General features: G+C 36.9%; 2 pseudogenes; one reads left to right on the forward strand and one right to left on the reverse strand.

The window, feature by feature from the left end:
* Positions 1-3,335: 3,335 nt before the first annotated feature.
* LOC132276418 (uncharacterized) lies at positions 3,336-25,022 on the forward strand (annotated as a pseudogene).
* On the reverse strand, positions 6,045-6,561 carry LOC132280022 (DNA-directed RNA polymerase II subunit RPB7-like; annotated as a pseudogene).
* Positions 25,023-25,996: the final 974 nt, after the last annotated feature.

Here is a 25,996-nt window from a genome sequence, read left to right on the forward strand (position 1 = left end):
TCCAAAAAATAATTTGGTTTTATGCCAGAAAGATCTACCATGGAGGGCATTTACTTAGGCAGTTGATAGAAGAATGTTGAAGTAATCAAATAGATTTACACATAATTTTCATATACTTATGAAAACATATAATAGACTTCTAAAGATATAATTGGGTGGGTCTTACATCGAAAAATAAATATATTCCTTTAAATCTTATTAGCATTATTAAGAATATGCACGAGTATACCATGACTGGGTCTATATCGTTGTGGAGTTACTAACGATTTCTCTATAAAAATGGGTTTACAGTAAGGATCACTACTTAGTCCATACCAATTTACGGATCAAAACCCTATTTTGTGTAACAGTAAATCTGTCTCCTAAAATTAGTGATGCATGTTAGGAAAATATTAGGATATAAGTCTAACATCACAATATTTTCCTAACGTGCATCACTAACTTGAGGAGACCGGTTTATTATTGCACATGAGAGGATTTTAGTCCCTTATTTACACTAGTCTTTGATGAAATAACGAAAGACATACAAGAAAATATTTCATGGCGAAAGGTTTTTTGATAATATTGTGTTGGTGGATACTTCTAACAAAAACTTGAGTATATAAATTAGAAACTTGGTGAAATGACTAGAACAAATAGTCTACGAAAAGTAATAATATAATAATAGCCATTGAAGATCATACTATCATAGAAAATCATCTTTTTCGATACTTAGGATTAGTAATACCAAAAAAAAAATAAAAAAGATGATGATGATGATATTACTAGTAGGATTGGAGTGGGTTAGACTAAATGGAGACAAACTAATAGTATTTTATGTAACAAAAAAATATCAAATAGGTCAAAAGGAAAATTTTATAGAACTGCTATTATAATAGGGCAGCGTATTGAACATCAAAAAGGAACGAAGGACAATACATCTTTGTAACTTAAATGAGAATGTTGAGGTTGATTATGGGATACTAATCAAAGCACGAGGGAGATTATAGAAATAACGTCTATTACTTGTGAAATAAAAGAAAATGAACTTAAAGTCTTAAATGGTATCAAGTATGGAGTCTATGGACACATAAAACATAGAACCATTGATGCACCCACTAGAAAGCAAATAGTAGTCCGGGGTTTCCATAGAAGGTAAGAGAAAGCTGTGGGCGGGAAAAATAAACATGGATTAAAAATAAAATTCAAATATTAATTATTATAAGAGACATAGTATGTAATAAATACAATGGAATAGACAAAACAAAATCCGGACCCATTATCTGGATAAGAAAGCAAGGATGATAAAGATAATAATAAATTTAACAAGTTCGATGTCAAACTGGGAAATTGGAAGAATCTTTTTCCAACTTTCTAATGATTTTTGGTATAATAGTTTTTTATTGGTTACACTTACTTTTTTTAAAGTTTAAATAAAGGGTAAAGTGCAAATAACCCCCCTGAACTATGAAAAATTTGCAATTAACCCCTTGAACTACCAAAAATACAAAAAACCCCTCAAACTATACAAAAAAGTTGCAGATCACCCCATCCGGTGACCGGCCGTCCAAAAATGAGCGCGTGATTCACACGCGACAGACAAACTAAGTTTTTTGGACAATAATGCCCTTCTATATATGAAAATACCAAATTATCCTATAACCACCACCACCGTCGTCTACGACCACCACCACCTTCTGCAACCACCAACATAACCACCACCACCTTCTGCAACCACCAACATAACCACCACCACCGTCCGCAACCACCAACATAACCACCACGAAACCCTCCTGAACTCATGCCAAAACACACCGTTAAACAAAATCAAACCCACCACCATCACTACCACCTCCATCGGCATCTCAACGGCACACCACCAAACCCAATCGAACCAGTACACAAACCCACAGCCACCACCCCAATCCCGCCACCACCATCACCCGTCATCACCAACCACAGCCCAACCTTCTCTCCATCAAACCCATCACACACCGTGAAACCAAACCCCCACTAACCCACTGCCATCACCCCCTTCAATCACAATCTCTGGTTCTCCCTCGGGAACGAAGGTGGCATGGAACTGCTACTCGGTGGCGTCGGATTCCGGTCTGATAGCGGAGCACTAGTATGGGCGGCGATGGATCCGTATGCGAGCAACGAAGCTTTCAATTGCAGCAACGGCGATCTGTTCAAGTGGAAGCACTTGTGGAGAATGATTGCGGAGTAATTTGGGGTCGATGAAAACGAGAAGTGGGTGACCGTCCCGATCGGAACAGGGAGGTTGGCGGATGAGGCGAAGTTCGGCCGTTGTGCAGCTAAGCCGCAACCAGCCCATCGCCGCGAGTTAACCATGGTCGAACCAGCCCATTGCCGTTCAGCCCACCTTGCTCGCCGGTCCTCTCCACCATCCGAGCTCGTTCCAGCTGTCACCGCAAGAGACGGTGGCGGGGCAGGCGCAGGAGATGACGATAGCGAGATCCCAGCGGCGACGAGGATGATTTGGGTTTTGACGCGTCGACTCCGCATCGTCACCATAATCGCCGACTTACCTCCTCTTCCGTCACCATAATCGCCGCCGCCACCACCATCTTTTTCCTTCATTTTCTTCATGATTCAATCTCCAGCCTGATGCTTCTCTCTCTCTTCAATCTCCAATGTTATATATATATATAAACACATATATATAAATTCAGTTTAAAACCAGAAATATATATATATATATATATATATATATATATATAAACGCATATATATTTATATACCTTATACAGTAGTGAATAATCATAAGGGCAATTCAGACTTTTTATTTGGCCGGTTAAGTCAGTCACCGGAATGGACTGAAATGCAACAAATTTATAGTTTAGGGGGTTTTTTTTAGTTTAGGGGGGTTAGTTGCAATTTGTCAATAGTACAGGGAGGTTATTTGCACTTTACCCTTAAATAAATTACACGTAGGTAAAATGTTTACCTTTTATTACTTTTTTTACCTTTCCAAAATTTGGTGCGCATACTCAAAGGCAGATGAAAATTTAAAAAATGACTAAGTTACCCTTTTTTTTTTGGTTAAAATATCTCAATATTTTTTTTCATGTCAAAATATACTATGAAATTCAAAAGTATCAATTTTCATACAAATTTTATATTATTAGATTACAGAAGTATATTTATATATTTGTGTTAATTACATTTGATTAACTTTCTTTTTAGGGTTCGATTAGGTCTTTTTTTTTCAAAAAAAATAAAATAAAATTAGGAGGTCAATGTAATATTCTATTTATTACTACTGAAAAACAATTATATATATATATATATTCTCAACACCAGAACCTAAGATGTTCAACAAAAGAGTAACAAACCAAATGCCCAAACTCTCTCCCCCAAAATAATAGTATATCCAATCGAGGCCAACGTTGATGTGGGCCCACCGTCACAATTGGCCCCCACATCATCACTGTTTCTGTTCAGTTCCACGGGTAGAGAGAATCACAATTAAAATGTAACCCGGCCATATTCAAACAAGCAAAGCTCTTTTTATTTCATTGATGCATTGGCACAAGCAACAGTGTGGTCAAAACAAAGAAGACATGGTAGCGCTAAAACGGCGATACATCACCCCACTCTCACCTCTCAATCTCCTCCGTCGCTTCAGTATGGGCTCGCACACCACCGCAGAAACTGTCGGCAACAATGTTCGAGCTCACTCACATCATTATCTTCCGTCAAACTCAAACCCCTCCTCATAAAAGTCACTCTCTTCACACCACCCTTGCCTCAACTATTCAAACCTCTCTCTCATTCACGACTTCTCTTTCTCTCTCCTCAAACCTAGAACGTGTTCGATTTCCGCCATGGACGTGCCATTGCAGTATCCAACAGTTCGCAGAGACGAGTCCGTCGTCGACAACTACCACGGCGTTGACGTCCCCGATCCTTATCGATGGTAAACAAGAGTCAATTCAATTATCTCAGTGTTTTGCAATAGTTTTTTTTTTTTTTTTTTCATGGAAATGTTTTCTATTGAAGCAAATAGTTTTTTCGAGAAATCTGATTGATATTGGTTTGATTGTTGTGCTTAGGCCGGAAAATCTGAATGAATGATTTCAATGTGTTATGTCTATCCTTTTGTTTGGAAAGAAAGTAAAAAAAAATTAGCACCTCTGTTGTCGTAATATCGCAAATGTCAATAATTTATCATTTGTCCATGTCTAAAACTCTTCAAGATTTGGAATTTGTTTCTCGTTTCCTGTAAATGTTCTCTCTTCAAACAAACAAGGGTTATGTACAGGTGTTCGGTAGAATTTGATAGATATTGGTTTGATTGTTGTGCTTAGGCTTGAAAATTCTGATGCCCAAGAGGTTAAAGAGTTTATTCAGAAGCAGGCGAATTTGACTGAATCGGTGCTTAAAACGTGTGACACGAGGGAAAATCTCCGAGAGAAGATCACAAAGCTTTTTGATCATCCGCGCTATGGAACACCATTCAGGCGAGGGGACAAATATTTTTACTTCCATAACACTGGTCTTCAGCCCCAAACTGTGCTCTACATGCAGGTCAGTATAATAATTTAAAAGAGTTTTTATTTATTTATATTTAAATTAGTGAATTCATTGAAAATTTCTTTCAGGATAGTTTGGATGGAAAAGCAGAGGTTTACTGGATCCAAATTCGCTCAGTGAGGATGGATCAGTCTCATTGAATACATGGGCTGTTAGTGAAGATGCTAAGTATTTGGCATACGGTCTTAGTTTTAGTGGCAGTGATTGGATTACAATCAAAGTTATGCGGGCGGAGGACAAGACGCTTGAGCCTGACACCCTGTCATGGGTAAGTATTCATGAAACTATGAATTTATTTTCTGGGTATTAAATATATATACACATTCTTCTTTTCAGGTATGACCTTATTGGGTTTATATATATGCACAAACATATTTATATATCCATGTTCTTTCAGGTTAAGTTTTCCTTTATTAACTGGACGCATGATAGCAAAGGTTTTTTCTACTCTACCTTTCCAGCTCCCAAGTAAGTACAACTGAAATTGAGGATTCTAGGATGCACTACGCAGTGCCAAAGTTGTCAATCTTTGCCCAGCTCAAGATGTGTTAAAAACTTCGAGAAATAATGAAATTTAGCTCTTCGGTCTGGTTTTTCATTAACATTTTCAATTTCAAATGTTTTGGGAAAATGTCAGATATGTTGATATAATATATTTATCCTATAGCAGATAAATAATGATGCATTACACGAACCAGAATAGTTTTATAATTAGTATTCAGCTGTAATCTACCTATTCAGGTGTGGGAAGTGTGAAATCTTCATAATTGGCATCATGTTATTCTAATTCTGTTGCACCGACTCCTTAATCTTATTTTTCTTGGAGTGAATGTGATGTTCATGACTGTAACACACACAGATCTGTTTGTGATGTGTGTACCTTTGGTTTATGTAGGGAGGGAGAAAAATTGGAGGCTGGGATGGAGACTAGTAGTGTGTTAAATCATCAGCTCTACTATCATTTAATCGGAACTGACCAGTCTGAAGATTTTTTATGTTGGAAGGATCCCGACTACCCGAAGAGCTTGTATTCTGCAAAAGTAACAGAGGATGGGAAGGTAACAAGCTTTCTAACTTGCCATTGTTGACAATTTTCTATTCATATTCAAAATTTCTTTTTAGGAAATTATCGTGATAATCCTATTTTGCTGCTTTATTTGTTATTCTACATCTTAATGGCTTCTTTAATGTTGGGGCAACGGAGTTGACCTCGTTGTTTTTGAGGGTGGAATCTCGTGGGGAAAAGTTGTTGCTTTACACTCTTATGCTTTAATATGGTGAAAGGGCATGTGTGGTGCTTATTGTTTAAGGATTTATATATTTAAATTACACCCTCTCTAATAGCTTAAGCTTTTAGAGTAGATGGTAATTGACATGATATCAGAGCATTCTTTACACAACACGTAACAGTAATATTCTTATATCAGCCGCACTATATTGAAGCCACCAACACTACTTGGAATTTCTGAAATAAAATTAAGCAAGTTAGGCATGCCCATTGCCTGCTATTCGATGGTGCGGTTTGATGTGATAATCACCAACAATTCCATTTCTGTAGCATCCACTCGAGTTCCAATAATCTTTAATTGAACTTCACTGTCCTTTTGAATCTTAAAAGATCTGTCTGAAGTCGTGTAGTTAGGCATATCCCCAGATTGGAACTCCATATCATCTGGTATTAAATGATTGGACACAAAAATTTGGACAGGCCCAACTTCAGCAAAAAATCCCATGTTATTGACCATAGTAACAACAGCTTCTAAGATCTCCCCTTTAAAGGGTCGACATACAATGCACTGGTACTTCACAGGGAAGGTCACGAACCCAGTGCCGTCTCGAATAAGCCCTTTGCCGACGTTCTCTATACCCGTAATCGCGACCACAAATCTGTGTCGACCTCTGCAACTGCCCTCCACATCCTTCATGAGTTTGGCGACGAGCTTTTCTCAGAGGTCGCGGCCAAAGTGGCGAGGGTGGAGTTGCATGTTTCGCTCCAATACTGTGTGGAAAAACATTTTTCCAATTGCTGTGTACTTTCAGACTCGAATCCCCTAAGCATTGTCCTTGAGAACCACCAGACCGTCAATACCTACTCTGGTCAAACGTACACTCTTAGACATCAACCGAGACAATCCAAACGGCGGTTTCAGAGTGGAGATCCGTGTTAAACAAATTGAGGTTGAAGTGGGGTTTCATGAAGGGAAAAGAAAGGGTGACAGAGAGATGGATTAGGGTTTTTGTTATTTATAGAGTTCCAAACTCAATTTGTTGTTGGACAAGGATTACAATTCCTTAGAGCCCAAGACTTGCAAAACAAGAAATAACCTAATAAAATACAACTCTGAAATGGAAACCTAATTAAATTAACAATTTGAGACACAATTTCTAATATTTGTTTTTCCTAGTTGGTACTCGCACACCCCCTCCAAGGAATTGTTTGCACCCAAGAGGAATAGAACCTTAGATCTGATGCTTCATGAGGCACTGGGGCCAAGTGACTTCCCCACTTGAGCCAACCCTTTGGGGTTCAACACCATTAAATAACAACTCTCCAAATTACCTGTTATATAACAAAACGTAGAATTTTTAGTTCTGTTATTCTCTCAGACCATGGGGAGACTCATGTAGTGTGATTAGAAGCGCATGGATCTGTTTGCAACCAAATTTTACTTAAATTTTAAATTATTCAGGTAAAATTTTTTTTACTTAAATTATGGTTTATCAAGTGGAAAAACATGATTTTCGTAGCCCACCTAAAGTATTTTTGAAAGGCTTTGCTGAGTTGAGTTTAAATTAGCATTAATTTAACAATTGGACTAAAGGTAGCTGTGGAGCTGCCATGTGTCATCTAGTTTTGTGATTTTATGCGGGAGGGCTTTGATAAAGTCATGTTCGGGTAGTTACGAAAAAAAGAGTTGTGTTCAGGGATTCTATTAAGTTGTCTTAGTGCATATGTCAATTTTGTAGCCTGGAGGATGTACATTTGTCTTGCCTTTTTTTCTTTCCTTTTTTTTTTTTTGTTGAGAACTCTCTCTTTTGTACTTATAATTCAGCTCATTTTTTCTACTTATCAAAAAAAAAAAATTCAGCTCTTTTTTTCTTTTGCTCTTGTAATTCAGTGAATCATCTATTTCCTATGATGAAAAGAATAATGTATAAATTTCAGAGTAGTTCATATCTTGCCTAGCTTAATCCCCATTAGATCAGCACAGCCATAAATTATTTTTTAAATCGGACTTAAATTATTTTGCCTAGCTTAACCCCTTTGATTATATTGCTAACTTCTACGGAATTGTCTTTCTTCTTCTAATCTTGTTCTAGATACGTAAGATCTACTGGTTTTACGTAATCTGTGGCATAGAGTTTGAGGCTACAAAGTGATCTTAAACATACTGTGCGATGTGTATGATTCTCTGTGAACAGATGATAGGAAATTTTGGTTAAGTTCTTATCAAATGATTGATATGAGTGATCAAACAAGAACATTGGGAGAATTCAGTGTATTAAAAATTAGTTTATAGTATGAGGCTGACGATAACAGTTTGGAGCAAACATGAGGAGCATTATGCTATCTAAGAAACTTACAGATATCTATGTCAGGAAAAGGTGTAGTTGATTCAGTGTATTAAAAATTAGTTTAAGAAAGAGTGTCCTTGTTACTGGAATTGAATGTTTAATACAAGGGACATAATTAGGGAACGTTTCTCTGGTATGTGGTTATTGCATCCAAAGTGACATAGGAAACATTATTATGTCGTGAGGATTATGCATTATATGTGCAAGTTTTTTCTTATATGTTGAACTAATTTCAATTGCATCTCTGTTTGCATTATTTCATGATTGCCCGAATATCCATTTAAGTTTTGTTTCTTTTCTGTTTTTATGAAATAAATTCTTACATAAAATGATTTTATAATTTTTGCTAATTTTCCATATTTTTTGCAGTATGTTCTTTTGTATGCTATGGAGGGTACTTCAGCCAACAAATTTTATTACTGTGACATGTCTGCACTTCCTAATGGGCTTGAAGGTCACAAGTTGCAAAAGGACCTGCTTCCATTTGTTAAGCTTGTTGACAATTTTGATGCAAGTTATGATGCTATTGCAAATGATGATACTGTGTTCACTTTTCTAAGGATGCTCCAAATAATAAGTTAATCCGGGTAGATCTCAAAGAACCAAGTGCTTGGACAGAAGTTGTCCAAGAAGCTGAAAAGGACGTGCTTGAATCGGCTGTGGCTGTTAATGGTAATCAAATTATTGTCTGTTACTTGAGTGATGTGAAACATGTCCTGCAATTAAGAGACTTGCAAACGGGTTCCTTGCTGCATCATTTACCCATTGACATCGGTACAGTTTATGAGATTTCTGCACGGCGAAAAGATCGTACGGTTTTTATTAAGTTTGCTAGCTTCCTTACTCCTGGCATTATTTATCAGTGCAACTTAGGGACTGAGCTTCCAGATATGAAAGTATTCCGAGAAATTGTTATCTCTCAATTCGACCGCACAGATTTTCATGTTAACCAGGTAGATGCTTTGTTACTTCTAATATTTAGCATTAGAAACAGGTTGATTTTTTTGATTTTTTAAAAATCTAAAATAGGTTGAGTTGGTTTTCATTTTAGTGTTCGTTTGGATGTTTAATTTATTTACTAGCCTTTGCTTGTGCATTGACAGGACCCATCTGATTGTAAATTTCTTCAGACATTATCCTCATGCTTCAGTGCAAATTTTTTTTTCCACGATGGATCTTACTTAAAAAACCCAACCTCATATATTCTAATTGCAGGTCTTGTTACCACCTAAAAGATGTAGGATTTTTTAATTTCTATTACACAAAAGTACAACAACGAAGCCTTTTTTCCAACTACTTGGAGTCAGCAACATGAATCCCATGTTTCCATTCTGCTCTATTTGCAGCCATAGCCTTAGTCAAACCACATGCTATCAAGCCTATCATTTTCTTCTTTACTAACTCTACCCAAGTTAACTTTGGTCATCCTCTTTCCCTAGCATTACCCTCAATGTAGACCATGTTACTCGTCCTAACTGATTTTCACTTATTTAATTTTCAATTTGTGATACTCCAATTATCTCCTGAATGTGATCATTTCTAATTCTAGCCTTTTTAGGCTTACCAAAAACCATCTTAACATTCGCATTTTCGCCACACTCACTTTTCTCAACATTCGCATTTCTGCCGCACTCACTTTATGCATATGTTGTTTCGTAGTTGACCAACATTTTGTGTGATAAAGTGGCTTGTCTAATTGTGGTTCGATAGAAATTCCCTTTCAATCTAAAGGGGATACGCTTATCACACAATGTACTAGATGCACTCCTCCATTTAACCCATCTTGCCTTTATTCTATGATTAACATTATCTCCAATTTCTCCTTCATTTTGAATAATCGAACCTAAATAACAAAAATGTTTACCGTTTTGTACCTTTTGATTCTCAATTTTTACTACATCGGCAACAAGGCATGGGTTTGTTGCTGACCCTTGATGTAAGCCTACAGTGATTTGGTATTCACCCGTTTTCCCTACAGGTGTTCTAACTATAGTCCTGCAAGCATAAAAAGAAAATAATAAAAAAAAAAACATGTACTTTATTGTATCAATGTATCCCTTTATAGCTTCTTTCTTTTCTAAAATACTCCATATTTGATATCTAGGTATTATCAGAAGCTTTCGCCAAATAAATAAAAATCATATGCTCTTTTTCTCTCTATTCTTTTCACTAGTCTCCTCAATAAGTAAATAGCTGCCATCATTGACCCTCCCGGCATTAATCCAAAATATTTTCTGACACTTTAGACTCTCATCTTAGGCGTTGTTCAATCACTCTCTCCCAAGGTTTCATGGTGTCTTCATTAATTTAATACCATGATAATTATTACAACTTTGTATGTCACCTTTATTTTTATATATAGGCGTTAAGATGCTTTGTGGGGGGTGGAGGGAGTGATTGTCATCTAGGAATAAAAAATTACTTTTGCGCCATTCATCAGGCATCCTCATAGTTTTTTTATTAATTATTATTATATTTTTTTGTATTATTAAACAATTTTGTTAACTAAGACAAGCTAACTTCTCCTAGACACCTCCAAACCTCAATAGGATCGTCATCTGGCCCTAAAGCCCTTCCAGATTTAATCTTCTTTAAGGCATTTCTAACCTCCCACTCATTGACTCTACAGAAAAATACATTATCTCTAAGGTCACTATATTCATCTAATCGGCTTATAGGCATTCGCCTATTCAAACTCGCCTTGCCTGGTTGAATGTAAGACGCTAAAGCTGCGCCTTGATGCACGTGAGGCGCGTGCCCTATGTGCCTTTAACAACTATGTCTAAGCCTCAATGTCCTTTATGGTTTTCATTTATCAATTTCTCAAAATAACCTTTCCATCTTCCTTTAATTTCATTGTCTTTCACTAAACCCCGTGAATCTTCACTCTTAATACATTTAATATGGCTAAAATCTATAGTTTTCCTTTTCCTTAGTTTTGCAAGTTTATATATATATATTCTTCTCCCCTTCTTTTGTGTCTAGTTTAGAATTGAAATTGTCACATGGTTTATGTTTTGCTTCACTTACTAGTCTTTTGACTTTGTTACTTACCTTTTTATATTTTTCAAAGGTTTCACTATTTTTAGTTTTTTGCCAAACTTTATATATAGCATTCATGTTTGGTTTTACAACTTCTGAACTTTTTCATTCCACCACCAAGTTTCCTTAAATAATGGTCTTGTTCCTTTTGATTCCCCTAAGACTTCTTTTGCAACTCTTTTAATACATGTAGCCATCTTATTCCACATTTAAGTTTGTTTCATCTTCTTCAGTCAAATTGCTTCTTTTAACAACATTTTTTTTTAAAAAAAAAAAAAAAAATTTAAAATTCTACTTTCTCCCCTCTTAAATTCCACCTCCAATACCTTGGGTTTATAATTCTCTTTCTCCTCTTAGGTTGCTCTTTCATATATAAATCTAAAACAATAAGCCTATGTTGTGACGTTGAACTCTCTCCGGGGATAGCCTTACAATATTGTTAGTTAAAAAGAAATCGATTTGACTCATATTTGATCCACTTTTGAAGGTTATTAAGTGTTGATCCCTTTCTTTAAAATAGATATTGTTAATTATAGTATTACTTGCTACCGGAAAATATAAGGTAGCCTCCCTGCATCATATCTATATCTCCAATTATATTATTATATGCTACCGCAAAATTTAAGGTAGCCTCCCTGCATCATATCTGTTATGGCAAACGCAACGAACCAAGATAAAATCAAGAATCACGACAGAAAAGTAAACACACCAAACAAAGAATACAAAGATTTATACGTGATTCGGCAACAACTTATGTCCACGGTTGGGATTTGGTGAAAGTTTTCATTATGTGTAAAATCGGAGATTATGAGTTTCAGCCCCTCACTTTGTTTTTGTATGAATTTCGGAGACTCTCTCTTCGACCACTCCAAACCCTAAGCGCCCTTATATATCGGGTTACAAGAGACTAATTAGGTTCCACGACCCATGAGCAAAAACGGGTCAAAAACCAACACAAATCTCATCCAACGGGTCTTCATGTTATAAGCGGGTCACGTTAACCGGCACCAAATTTGGGCCACAACATCACAAATCTCCACAATATCCAACTATTCCTTTCGCCTCCTCCATATGCCCCTAAGGGCCTCAACAACTGCAAGTACCAATCAAGTCCAGACAGTATCTGAACTTGAGTGTAGGAATGACCTTAGTCATCATATCTGCCGGATTCTCTGCTGTCCCAATCTTCCTCACTGCAATAGCACCCTAGCACCCTATGCAACCACATCTTTGATGAAGTGAAATCTGACATCAATGTGCTTGGTCCTCTCATGGAACATATGATTTTTAGTCAAATGTATGGCACTCTGGCTGTCGCAAAAAAATTTCCAAGGGGTAAGCCCCCGAAACCCCAGAAGCCCACCAAAGCTCATCCAATAGGTCACAACCCAGCACCAAAATCGGGCCACAATATCTATATCTCCAAATCCATGTTCCTCATATACCATCTAATTTATTCCCACTCTTTTCCTACATGCCCATTAAAGTCTCCTCCTATATACACTTTATCTCCTTCAGGTATCCCTTGCTTTAATTCATCCATATGTTACCAATTGTATTTTAATATTTTCATCTAGTCCTACTTGGGGTGCATAAGCACTTACTATATTAACTATATACTAGTATTATTCCATCTTCTTTTCTAATAATGGTTACCACTACATCTTTTAAATTCTTATCAATAATTATCCCTACTCCATTTCTATGTCTGTCGTTTCCTGTGCAATATAGTTTATATCCTTCAATTTTTTTAGCTTTTGCTCCTACTTTCTTATATTGATCCCTACTCTATTTCTTTGTCTGTCCTTTCCCGTGCAATATAGTTTATATCCTTCAATTTTTTTAGCTTTTGCTCCTACCGACATAGATTCTTATAGACACAGATTTATGCAAAAGTAAAGAAAATAAATTAAAACAAAAGAAAAGGAGGATGCTCAAACACAAAAAAGTGTAGGATTTCTAATATTTTATCTGCATCATATGAATCCTTATTGGGAGTTAACCCTTGATGGTTTTAATCGGACTGTAGAGATGTGTTTACACTGGTTGATTTGGTTAGTACTGTGGTATCTATTGTTTTGTTTTATGGTCAGACACCCTATATATATATATATATATATATTTTTTTTTTGTACTGCTGCAGTGTACTATTGCTTTACTTTGTTTTTTCCTTGATATGTCAGCAAATTTTGCCTTTGGTCTTGTCATTTTTTCATAGAATTTCCATATGTTCTCTGTTATCCTACTCACTTGGGGGAAAGTTGTTTCTTTACACCCACTATAGAAATGCGTTGTATGAATGTTTGGAGCTTTGGGGAAGGGCGTCTTTGAGTTTGCCAAAGCTTATGTCCTACGTCTGTCTTCTTAATTTTTATTTTTATTTTTTTATTTCCAGGTATTTTTTCATAGTAAGGATGGCACTCAAATACCTATGTTTATAGTGAGTAGAAAAAACATCCTTCTGGACGGATCACACCTGTGTCTGTTATATGGATATGGTGGATTTAACATCAGTTGTACATCAACATTCAGCACTAGTCGTATTGTACTTTTCAGGCATTTAGGTGCTATTTTCTGCCTTGCAAACATTCGTGGTGGTGGAGAGTATGGAAAAGAATGGCACAAAGCTGGTTCCTTCGACAAAAAACAGAATTCTTATGACGACTTCATTTCTGCTGCTGAATACCTTGTCTCTGCTGGTTATACGCAGCCCCGAAAGTTGTGTATTGAAGGTGGAAGCAACGGCGGGCTTCTTGTTGGGGCTTGCATCAATCAAGTATGGCATTGTTGGTTAATTCTTGGTCACATTTTTTTTTATTTACTCCATCATTTTTGTTGTTTTGTGTTTATGCACTCAATTGCTAAATTCTGTGGTTGCAGAGACCAGATCTTTTTGGCTGTGCACTTGCTCTTGTTGGTGTTTTCGACATGCTTAGATACCACAAGTTCACCACAGGTTTGCCTATGTTCTTGTTTTTCTTTTAAAATATATTCTTGGTAAGCATGTTCTTAGGCTCAATTGGTTTATTTTTTTTTACCTATTTCTGATTTAGGCTTCTTTTTCTAGGTGGTTTCGCCACATCTGAGTTTGGCTGTTCAGATAAGGAGGAGGAGTTCCATTGCCTTGTCAAGTGAGTAATTTTATGTTCTTTACGGTATCTTGCTGCATCTTCTACCTGAATGTTAATGCTTCAATTTTTTTTGCAACATAATACCTTATAGTTCTAGATTCGACTAATCCTGCAATCCCAACCACCAATTTTATGGGATTGTGTGTTGAGGGGATGGGGTATTCTAAATATATTTGATTGATTATTTTCTTAAATGCGATTGACTTGGATACAATTTGAGTTTTGTTTCTTATTACTTGAAAGGCCATTACTACGTATTTGTTCTTGTTAAACAAGGGTTCTGAAATACTGGGTTTTGTTATTATTTATAAAAGTGATTGTCCTCGGACTTGACCTGGGTTCTCACACTTGATATCCCAATTTCTTAAGTTTAATTAAATGTAAGATACACTAATGTTGCATTTGGTAGCACCGAATAGGTGCTTTGGATTTGGGATTGGAGGAAATTTAGTTTAAAATTTGAACTACATTTCTCCAATCCCAAATCCAAATCACCAATTCGGTGCTCCCAAACCTAGCATAATTTATATCTGTAACATGATTGGCTTATGTTGACCTCACTAACCCTAGCCAATAAAGTCAATTTAGTGTTGGGTGGAAGTTCACAGTTCTAGTTATTAAAAGGAATAAAAGAAAAAACCTGCATCTCTGCAGTTACAGTGTTTTGGTTCTCCTATGATTGGCCTCCTCCTGAAGCAACTTTACTTTTTATTTAATTTTTATTTTTTTTGTACTGGGGCAAGTCATTTCTTGTTTAGAAAGAGAGAGAAAATACATTCCGAAAACCACTCGGATCCATATCTTCAATACAAGAGGTTTAAATTAGATATTAGCTTATTTAGTAAAAGGGATTGCAAGTTACAATGATATTATGGATGTCTAATTCCTTTTAAATTTTAACTGCTTTGTTGATGGCATTTTTGGCATAACTATTGATGAGACTTGTCTTCTTGATTTAATGTCTGGAACTTGTTCATTCTTCTTGGGCTACTGCTTGCTGACAAAAGGAGAATTGTGTTAGTTATATCTTTGTTAGAAAGTGATTTCTCTATCATTTTTGGACAGAGTCGTCTCTTGGGCATTTATTTTGGCTTTTTTTCTTGCTTGCTGTTCTCTTGATAGTTTATATACTCTGATGTTATCTTCTTTCTTTCTATCTTGGTAGGCTGTTCTTCATTCTTGATTTTTTCTTTGTTTGTTCTACTGTTCTTTCAGGTACTCGCCACTACATAATGTGAGGAGACCATGGGAAAAATCTCCTGATCAGCCTTCTCAGTACCCACCCACCATGTTATTGACTGCTGATCACGATGATCGGGTTGTGCCTTTACACTTACTGAAGTTTTTAGTGGTGTTTTTTCTGTGATTGGATTTTTTTTTTTTCCGCAATAAATGATTGGAAATTACGTGTTTCGCTTCTCATTTGTTGTTTGCTTTCATATGCCTAATATTGGGAGATATGAGTAGTCTCTTATTTCCTGCTTTCTTAATTGCGATTAAATTCTTTTATACATTTTTTTTTTTTTTTTTGGTGAAGGCCGAGTATCGATCTTGTGTAATATGGCATCATTCTAATGATCACAATCATCCAGTTTACATATTTTACTGTTCAAGGTTGGACCCTATGAAGTTTTTAAGACGATTGATTTTTTTTTATTATATTGTATTAAGTTGAAAATTCCGTAATATCTTTGGTCTCCAACTATAATAAACATTTGGCAAAATTCTAAATTTGAGTAGAATTACTCAGTATGAAATTAAATTATAGGCTTTCTATATTCTGGCAAAAGAATGTTATGTTCTGTGAAAAAAGAATATTTGAATAAATTGATTCTAAAAGGGAGTTTTTTTTTTTTGGGCATTCATTTTGGACTTTTAAAGAAAATGTGGTAAAAATACTTGGAGATAATGATGATTTTCTATGTTAGAAATTGAGTTTTGGACTATATAAATAAATATCAATGTTTTGGGTTGAGAGTTATGAGATTGAAAGAGATGTAGACTTAATACTATAGGAATTACAGTGGAAGAAGGAAGTTAATGGATAGAGGTAGTATATGGGTTGGTGGACTGGGAAGAACACTGGTGGTGAGAGGAAGTCTCGTGGAATGGTGCATGCATGTACACGGTCTTTTTACTCGTACTATTTTAATATCTACACATAATAATGGTGAAATATCTTCCCATCCGTGGATGTAGCCCGGTTTTGGCCGAACCACGTTATATTTTGTGTGTATGATTTCTTGATTGGCTTTCCCTATCTCCATGTTCGTGGGCTGTTGCTGTCCCAACAGTCTATCTATAACGAGTGTAGTTAGTGGAGTAGTTAATTGAGTACAAAAGTAACTTGGTAAAATTAGCGTACTCAATTTGAGAGCCTGACTATCATTATATACAAGAGGAAAATTACTAATATGGAAAGAGAATAAAATCAAATCAGAATAAAAAGAATAAAATCAAATCAGAATAAAAATAAAATCCCTAAATATTAGCCTATATTGAAGACCCAATAAATCTGCCACAATCATTGAGTCAACTTATGGTTATGATTTCCAACACTCCCCCTCAAGCTGGAGCAAATATGTTGACTAAGCCCAGCTTGACTATAGAAGACTGGAGAAGAGAAGGCCCAACAGACTTTGTGAACACATCTGCAGTCTGTTTTGAAGAGGGAAAAAAAATAGGATTAATGATACCTGATCGAACCTTCTCTCGAATAAAGTGAATGTCGACCTCAATATGTTTCGACCTTTCATGTAAAACAGAATCAGAAGCAAGCATAATGGCTGATTTATTGTCACAAAACAGCCTTGACGAACCTTTCTCTACAAGACCCAACTCTCCCAAAATTGATTGAAGCCAAAGGAGATCATAACCTTGAGTCATAGCTCGGTATTCAGCTTCAGCAGAGGATCCAGAGACAACAGCTTGCTTCTTACTCTTCCATGATATGAGATGATTACCATAGAAAGTACAGAAGCCAGAGGTAGAACGTCTATCTGTCTTACATCCAGCATAGTCTGCATCAGTAAAACATGAGAGTCCAAACTGATTTCCTGAGGCATAGAACAGACCAAGACCAGGGCAAGACTTAGGATACCTCAAAATATGGTAGACTGCATCCATATGAGTTGAGCGAGCGAGGGGCATGCATGAATTGACTAACCACACTAACAGCAAATGTCAAATCGGGCCTTGTGTTAGTCAAGTAGATAAGACGACTTACTAAACGTTGATACACGGATGGATCTGAAAGTAATTCCCCCGACTCAACATAGAGTTTGAGATTGGGGTCCATAGGAGTGGAAGCGGGTCGACACCCAAGCATGCCAGTATCTTGAAGAAGATCCAAAACATATTTCCTTTGAGATAAAGAAATTCCACGACAGGATCTAGCAACCTCAATTCCAAGAAAATATCGAAGAGGACCTAATTCCTTCACATCAAAGGACTTTTGAAGATGAAGTTTCGCCTGAGCAATCCCTGAAGCATCATCACCTGTGATAATAATATCATCCATATATACCAATAACATAATGCAACGACCATCAGAGCGACGTCGAATAAAGCAAGTATGGTCTGAGTGGCAGCGCACAAAGCCCATGGATAGAACAACATCGCTAAAACGACTAAACCAAGCTCTAGGAGATTGCTTCAGACCATAAAGAGACTTCCGTAACCTACAAACTTTCCCAACATACTCCCCCTCAGCCCGAAATCCAGGGGGTGGATCCATATATATAGTCTCAAGTAAGTCTCCATTAAGAAATGCATTCTTGACATCTAACTGATGCAGAGGCCAAGAATGGGCAGCAGACAAGGAGATAAGCAGTCGCACAGACGTCAACTTTGCCACAGGAGCAAAGGTAGCACTAAAGTCTTTGCCCGGAATTTGAGTAAAGCCTTTTGCCACCAACCGAGCCTTATACCGATTAATAGAACCATCGGCTAAGTACTTCACATTAAAGACCGATTTGCAGCCAACCGTTTTCTCCTCAGCAGGTAAAGCAACAAGTTCCCATATATTATTATGTTGTAAAGCATCCATTTATGTTGTCATGGCAGACACCCAATTGGGATCCTGGAAGGCCTCTGACACGGATCGAGGAATAGAAACGGTCCCAATCTTGCCCAGGAAGGATTTATATGCACCTGAAAGACCATCATAGAAGACATACTGGAAAATAGGGTGGTTAGTGCTACTAGAAAAACCATACCAATTAGGAGGGTGATGATCACGGGTAGGATAACGGGACGTATGCTCAAGAATGGTAAGAGCCATAGGAGAAGGAGAGTTACCTGGACCTGGTTCTGAAGATGATTTTGGCAGGTGACCGGTCCTTTACAAGGGTCGCGATACCAAGTCAAGCTTGAAGAGTTGTGAATTTAGGAGGTGGCCAAGTTTTACATTTATAGAAAGCCACTACTACCTTTCTCTATATAAAATATAGATAGGGCGAGTAGGGATCGTCCCAAGGGATTTGATGGTGTATCGAATTGTGAAATTATGGTAATTAGGGTTAGTAGGTCGAGTGATCACACAATTGATTGGTTGGTTGATTAAGCTAAATTGAATTCAACTAAATAAAATAATATGAAGTAAACAAGAGAGAGAGAGGTCTTAGGGTGTAGAGATCACCACCAAGCAATACTTTTCTATATTACTAACAATACTAACAAGTGATCAATTGAGGGTAATGGATGTGTTGCAATGTGATAAGGGTGTATGTGCATTAGGTTGATTCAATTGGCAAGGATGACAAATCAAGCAAGTATTGTCTAAACATCATGTGAAGAGCACAATATATCTAAACAATAGAGCATATATTGTCTAGACAACATGGGGATAGCACAATAGATCAAAACAAGTCATTAATCCTTAATTAAGCTCACAATCTACATACAACACAATATTAGAGGAATATGCCATTTGGACTCACAAGCATGGAACATCAAATATCAAGAGTAGATTGTCCTCCCATCTAACATTACACTACCACTACACTAAATCTATACTACTAGCATGAAAATAAAGCTATCTAGACTAGGGGAGAGGCACAAACCATCAAGAATAGGCATAAACCATCAAATGAACCAAAATAGCATTCATTAAGCATATCATCTTGATAATCTCTAGATCTATACCATCAATACACATAGACATGCATCAAAAACACTAAATCTAGGGATAAGCACATGAATATCCTACTCTAGCATACATAGACATATGGATAGAATTGAATAGTCAATTGGAAGCATTAAACCGTACAAACCATGAAATAATCAAGATTTATATATACATGAATATCAAGATGTATCATACAACACTAATCCCTCAATAATACACAAGATTAGAGTATAGAAAGCATGCTTGGGGCTAACTCTAGCCCCAAGAGGATGTCTAGCCACTCATGGTAGTGATGATCCAACCCTCAAGGGCTAACTCCATGGCTGCTCCTTGTTGGTGAAGATCTCCTCCAATGGTTGCTCTAGCTTCCCTCCTTCTTCCTCTCCAAGAATAGCCTCCAAGATGATTTTCAATGTGTGACAAGAGACTCCCTCAAAAAGTGTATCATATTCCTTATATAGGTAGGTCAAATACACCCCATGATGAGCTGTGGTCATGCAAGGCGTATTCTCCAATCATTGGATGAAGGACGGAATAAATGAGCTGGACTTTAACTTTTTCTCGCTGGAGGAAGTTCGATCGATCGAACCTTAACTTGGATCGATCGAAAATGGGTTCGATCGATCGAACTGCATCTTGGATCGATCGAAGTGGTCTGACTCCTCCGGATAATGACAAGGCTGGGATATTTTCAAGATATTTATGGGGAAAAAGACAAAAGTGGTTGGTAGGCGTACAGCTGTGGATAAGATCAATCATTTGAATAGGACAAAATAGGGTTCGATTGATCGAAGGTTATGTTCGATCGATCGAACTTGGAATTTCAGCAAAGGCCAAGGTTGGATCTATCGAGAAGTACTATGATCGATCATAGATGTTCGATCGATCGAACTCTAAGTTGGATCGATCGAACTTTTCAGTTGCACAACTTGATTCCTTTTTGCTCCTTTCTTTCTCCACTTTGCTCCCTTCTTTGGTTTATCTCAGGATTGCTTCAATTAAGCTCTTATTTGGCTGAGTTAGCTAAATTTTGGGATTAGTGCCTGAAAATATAAATAACACGTAATAAGTCTAAAACGGCAAAGTAAGATAGATAAAGGTACTAGAATGCTTAAGCTTAACGGGTTTAAATGCGCACTTTTCAGTGCTCATCAGCAGGGGAGGTTAATTACAATGGCGACGAGAGTAGACTTGCAAAGGTGGAGGGGAACCCTGCATGGATGGAGAAGTAGATTCTAGGACAGTGTGATTTTCAAAGAGAGGAATAGGACGGGCAATAGGAGAATTTCCTTCTCCAGATCAAAAGAGAGAGTATCCTGTACCACAGATTTAGTACTTATAAAAAGGAACAGTTTTATGAAATGTCACATCAAGAGAATGATACATATGTTTGGTCACAGGATCATAACAACGATAGCCCTTTGACAAGCAGAATACCCTAAGAAAATACACCTAATAGATTTATCATCAAGTTTATGACGAGAAGGACTACGGTTATGAACAAAATAAGTACAGCCGAAAACACGAGGCAGAAGGGCAAAAGGTGAAACAATGTATAATCAGGCTAGAGAATCTGAAGTGGGGCCTTACCACCCAAAACTCGACTGGGAGTACGATTAATCAGAAAAGCAGCTGTAAGAATAGCCATGTGCCAATAGAATTTAGGCACATGCATACCATTCATAAGACATCGGACCACAGACATAAGATGACGGTTTTTGCATTTAGCCACGCCATTTTGCTCAGGAGTGTAGGGGCAAGTGAGTTGATGTAAAATCCCCTTTTTATTAAGTTCAGTCCGGAACTCATTCGAAACATATTCTCGTCCATTATCAGAACAAATATTACGGACAACAGTGTTATACTGGGTTTTGATCATTTAAATAAACTGGGTAAATAAAAGAAACACATCAGATTTCTTTTTCAATAAATAAACCCAAGTACAACGAGAATAATTATCAATAAATGTCACATAATATCGATGTCCAGAGAAAGCAGTAACTGGTGAAGGGCCCCAGACATTAGAATGAATAAGATCAAACATACTAGGAGCACGACTCATATGAGAACTATAGCTAGTTCTAGTATGTTTAGAAAGCTCACAAACTTCACATTGAAACTTATGGTCCTTACATGCTTTATTTAACAAAGAAAATAATAGACATAGATACTGAAAGTTTACATGCCTTAAACGTGCATGCCACAGACTAAAGGTGCGAAAACAAACATCATAAACACTAGAAGTAGGTAGGACAGAAGCTTGAAGGCTCTTTCCTAGTGGTTCCCCAAAGTAGTAAAGCCCATCACGCTCATAACCCCTGCCAAAAATCCTCTTCGAATAAAGGTCCTGCAACAAACAGTGATCTGGTAAGAATATAACTGCAAATTGGTGGTTTTTTGCAAGCCAGCTAACAGATAAAAGGTTAAAGGCAAATTTAGGTACATGAAGGACAGATGAAAGAGTAATATCAGGAGATAGACAAACATCACCCTTACTGTGAATGTAAGATGTAGAGCCATCCGCAAGATACACAAATTGGGTAACAGGTATGACATTAGAAGAAAAAATTGACAACTCACCAATCATGTGATCATTGGCCCCAGAATCCAGAACCCAAGTGGGCTGCTTGGCCTTAACATGAAATGCAGTAGGAGTACCTGTAGCAATAGTGGCAGTGGGAGCAGCTGAAGGAGCTCCAACTCTAGAAGCATGGGAGCCAAGCTGGTCCTGGATCTACCCAATCTGAGGCTGAAGCTGGCTCAGTCTAGGAAATACAGTAGATCGACCAGTAGTAACAGGAGTTTCTACAATAGCCACAGTACAAGAAGAACCAGTTCCAGATAAACGGTTCCTAGAAAATTTTTACTTCAGTTCAAGATGAAGTTTGAAGCAACGAGCCTTAACATGTCCAACCCCTCCACAATGGTGACAAATAATCTGACCTCCAAAAGCTCGTGACCCAAAGTTGGCTGCAAAAGCCATACTATCCCCAGCAGGCTCAGACACTGGTAGAGGAACAAGCGAGGGCTGAATTAAACGGTGCCTGCGCGCTTCACCATCAACAGTAGCAAAGGCTTCCAACAGGGATGGCATTGGTGATGCATTCAAGATCTGAGACTTTAGTGGTTCAAATTCTGGGCGTAATCCCATCAAAAACTGATATGTATGCTGACGATCAAGACGTTTGACAAGAAGATAGGCTGCCTCGGAAGGAAATTCACTGAGAGGCTCATATTGAGCTAGTTCTTCCCAGTGAGATCTCAAATACCCAAAATAATCAGGTACAGACAAATTCAGGCCTTCCTGCGAGGCCTTAGCAATATCTTGGTATAATTAAAAAATACGAGGAGCACTATTCCTAGAATAAGCATACATTTGATTCAAAGCAATCCATAAGTCATTAACAGAGTCATAAAACATGAATATATTATAAATGCGTTCCTCCATAGAATTAAACATCCATCCTAAAATGGTACAATTGTCCATATCCCACTGAGCATATTTAAGATCTTTAATATCTGGCATCTTTTCAGTACCCAAAATCTACCCTGATTTGCCTTTTCCACCAACATAGAGGCGGAGGGAACGAGCCTAGGATGCGAAATTACGGCCATTCAACAGCACACTAGTAACTCGTTGAGCCGATGTGTGTTGCGCCGAAAAGAGAGTTTCTTTATTATTACTTGATTCAGCCATAATATTAAATAGAATAATTCAACAGATTACCAATAATTTCAAATAAAGGAGGAATAAACCTGATTTTGATCAAACCAAGAAGCCGTAGACACGGTGGTCTGATCCGAAAATGCTGCCGAATATCTCAGCAGCCCCAAAAAATTACAAACACGTCTTCTGACCCTTAGTGCATGAAAAAGACTAAGAGAATACCCCTACAGGGGTCGAACCTAGAGGAGATTGGCTCTCCCTAGGACTGTCGCAACAGCGGTCTGAAAAATAGAGAGGGTCTATGAAGAAAAGGGAAAAAAAGAAATAGAGAAGGGGCTGTGACGAGATAGAGAGAGATTAAAAGAGGCGGTGAAAAAGAGAGAGAGGGGGGAGATGTAGGTTTGAGGCTCTAATACCAAAAAGTAACTTGGTAAAATTGGCGTACTCAATTTAAGAACCTGACTATCATTATATACAAGAGGAAAATTACAAATATGGAAACAGAATAAAATCAAATTAGAATAAAGAGAATAAAATCAAATCAGAATAAAAATAAAATCCCTAAATATTAGCCTATATTGAAGACCCAATAAATCTGTCACAATCATTGAGTCAACTTATGGATATGATTTTCAACAAGTACAATACGTACCTAGGGTGTCATGTTGGAATATATGCAAACAAATTCAATTTTTTTTGTTTTTTTTTTGGAGCTTGGGCAAGAAAGAGGTATGAAATTATCATATGGTATCAAGGTTGTCACGTTTTGCTAGATGGGAGAAATTGAGGATGCTGAATGGTATCATGAGTTGACACCTCTTGTCCATCAGATTTTAGAAAAATCTTCTTGGTGAAGCATAATTCTTTGGTTCTTGTTGGTAGTTTTAAAGGATCCTTCATTTTGAAATCTTGACTGGGAGTTTGATGGAAATGGTTTGGGCAGGGTTGAGAATCACGGTAACATTTGAATAAGTGTCGGAGCTGGGGTACTAGCTCACTGATTCACAATCCACTGTGTGGTTTCCTATTTTATGTTTGGTTTTTATGTATGCATGTCTAGTACAATTGCTTATTCATTTTGTTTTGTTATAATACTATTTTTTCAAAGTTCCAGACATTGCAATATGTTCTATGCACAAGCTTGGAGAAAAGCCCCCAGACTAATCCAATAATTGGTCGCATTGAAAGTAAAGCTGGACATGGAGGAGGAAAGCCAACTCGGAAAGTGGCAAGTGTTCTATTCTACTAGATTTGATACTATCTCAGCAGCCCTATTTTTGTTTTCATTATTTGAAAATGGCGTGCCTTCGACACCCCAAAACCTTGACTCAAGTAGTATTTTGTTCTCCGTCTTCTCAAAAGGGAGGTTGAAGGTCAGGCATGCATGTGTGAGTGAATTTATTTATTGAAGGAAAAAAAATTATTTGGCTTTTGATTTCTGCAATGCAGATCGATGAAGCTGCAGACCGGTATAGCTTCATGGCTAAGATGGTGGGCGCGTCCTGGATTGATTAGATCATGTTGATTCATAGAAGCAGATAGTCACCAAGAAGGCTGGTGGAGTGTCATGCTATGCCCATGATGAGAGTCCTGTTACTTTATAAGTGAAAATGTAGCCTCTCTTTTTTTAAAAAAAAAAATTTATTATTATCATTTTTATTGTTGTTATATATAATAAAGTACCTATAAATTTGAACTCTTTCTTTTATTTTTTATTTTTTTATTTTTTTTACTGCAAAGCAAGTTTATAGAAAGATGAAAGAGCAGGGTCTTTGGAAATTACTTCAAGCAGCCACTGTAGACCGATTTTCTGTTTCAGAGCCCACTTACTAATCAAATGGGCGACCCTGTTACATTTTATTAACCAAGTGCTCAATATCCTTGAGCACATTCAGGGACAATGGATTAGCCAGATGAAATTAATGTTGTGACATTCTAACTGCAGGCCTTCGCATCAGTCACTATTTTTATTGCATAACATGGGAACTTGGGCGCATCGATCACTATTAGGCCCAACTACCCCAATGTCTTATCCGATTATGTAAAGATTGAGTGTAACTTCGATTGCAAAAAGTATGAACTCGTAAGCTAATCATCGTTAGCAGAGCAGACAACATATCAATTAATTCATCATGATCAATGTGGCCAGTTTTTAAAATATCTGCATAATTTTGATTTCTGTGTTAAGATAAACTTTACAAGTTTGAAAAAAAAATAATAATAATAATAAATATAAAAAATTAAAAAGTGAAGCTAAGAAGGTGGTAAGCAAAGCTAGAAAAAAAATGCTAGATGCATAGACGGAAAGAATTTTCAACTACTCTTGAATGACAACATTCCAAAGAAGAAATTACATAGGAATGAGAGAATGGTAAATAGGATTATTAAGAGAAAATTTTAAAAATAGAGAATGCTCTTAAAAAGATGAGTAAATAACAAAGCCATTGAATTTTAGGAATTGGGGAATAGAATGTTAGGTTTTAATCAAATAATTTACATGGAGAAATCAAGAATATTACCATTAATTAAAGAGATAATTTAGTCTCGTATCTGATTGATGATTAACGCAATACATTTAGATTTTGGAGGATAACCTTAGAATTCTTTGTAATCCTGCAAAATATTATAGCGCTTTACCCCTCTTCTGAGAGTTGTCATTTGATAGGGCTAAATAAGAGTTTAAAACCCTTATATATAACAACAATATATAGGACTTCTTCTCTACAAATAAATATACTTAAACCTCCCTTCCTATCATGGAAATTTAAATATAAATGGTTATAATTAAATCATACCAAATAAGTTAGAAAATCACAATCCAACGGTATAAAACCATACCCCCAATTAAACCACCAAATTGGAAAGTACAACTTAATCCATCAAGTATCAATAATTACATTGCAATCCTATTTT

The sequence above is a fragment of the Cornus florida genome, unplaced genomic scaffold (genome assembly GCF_030987335.1).
Source record: "Cornus florida cultivar Cherokee Brave unplaced genomic scaffold, ASM3098733v1 CherokeeBrave_3.0.0_Hap2_Chr10, whole genome shotgun sequence".
NCBI lineage: Eukaryota > Viridiplantae > Streptophyta > Magnoliopsida > Cornales > Cornaceae > Cornus > Cornus florida.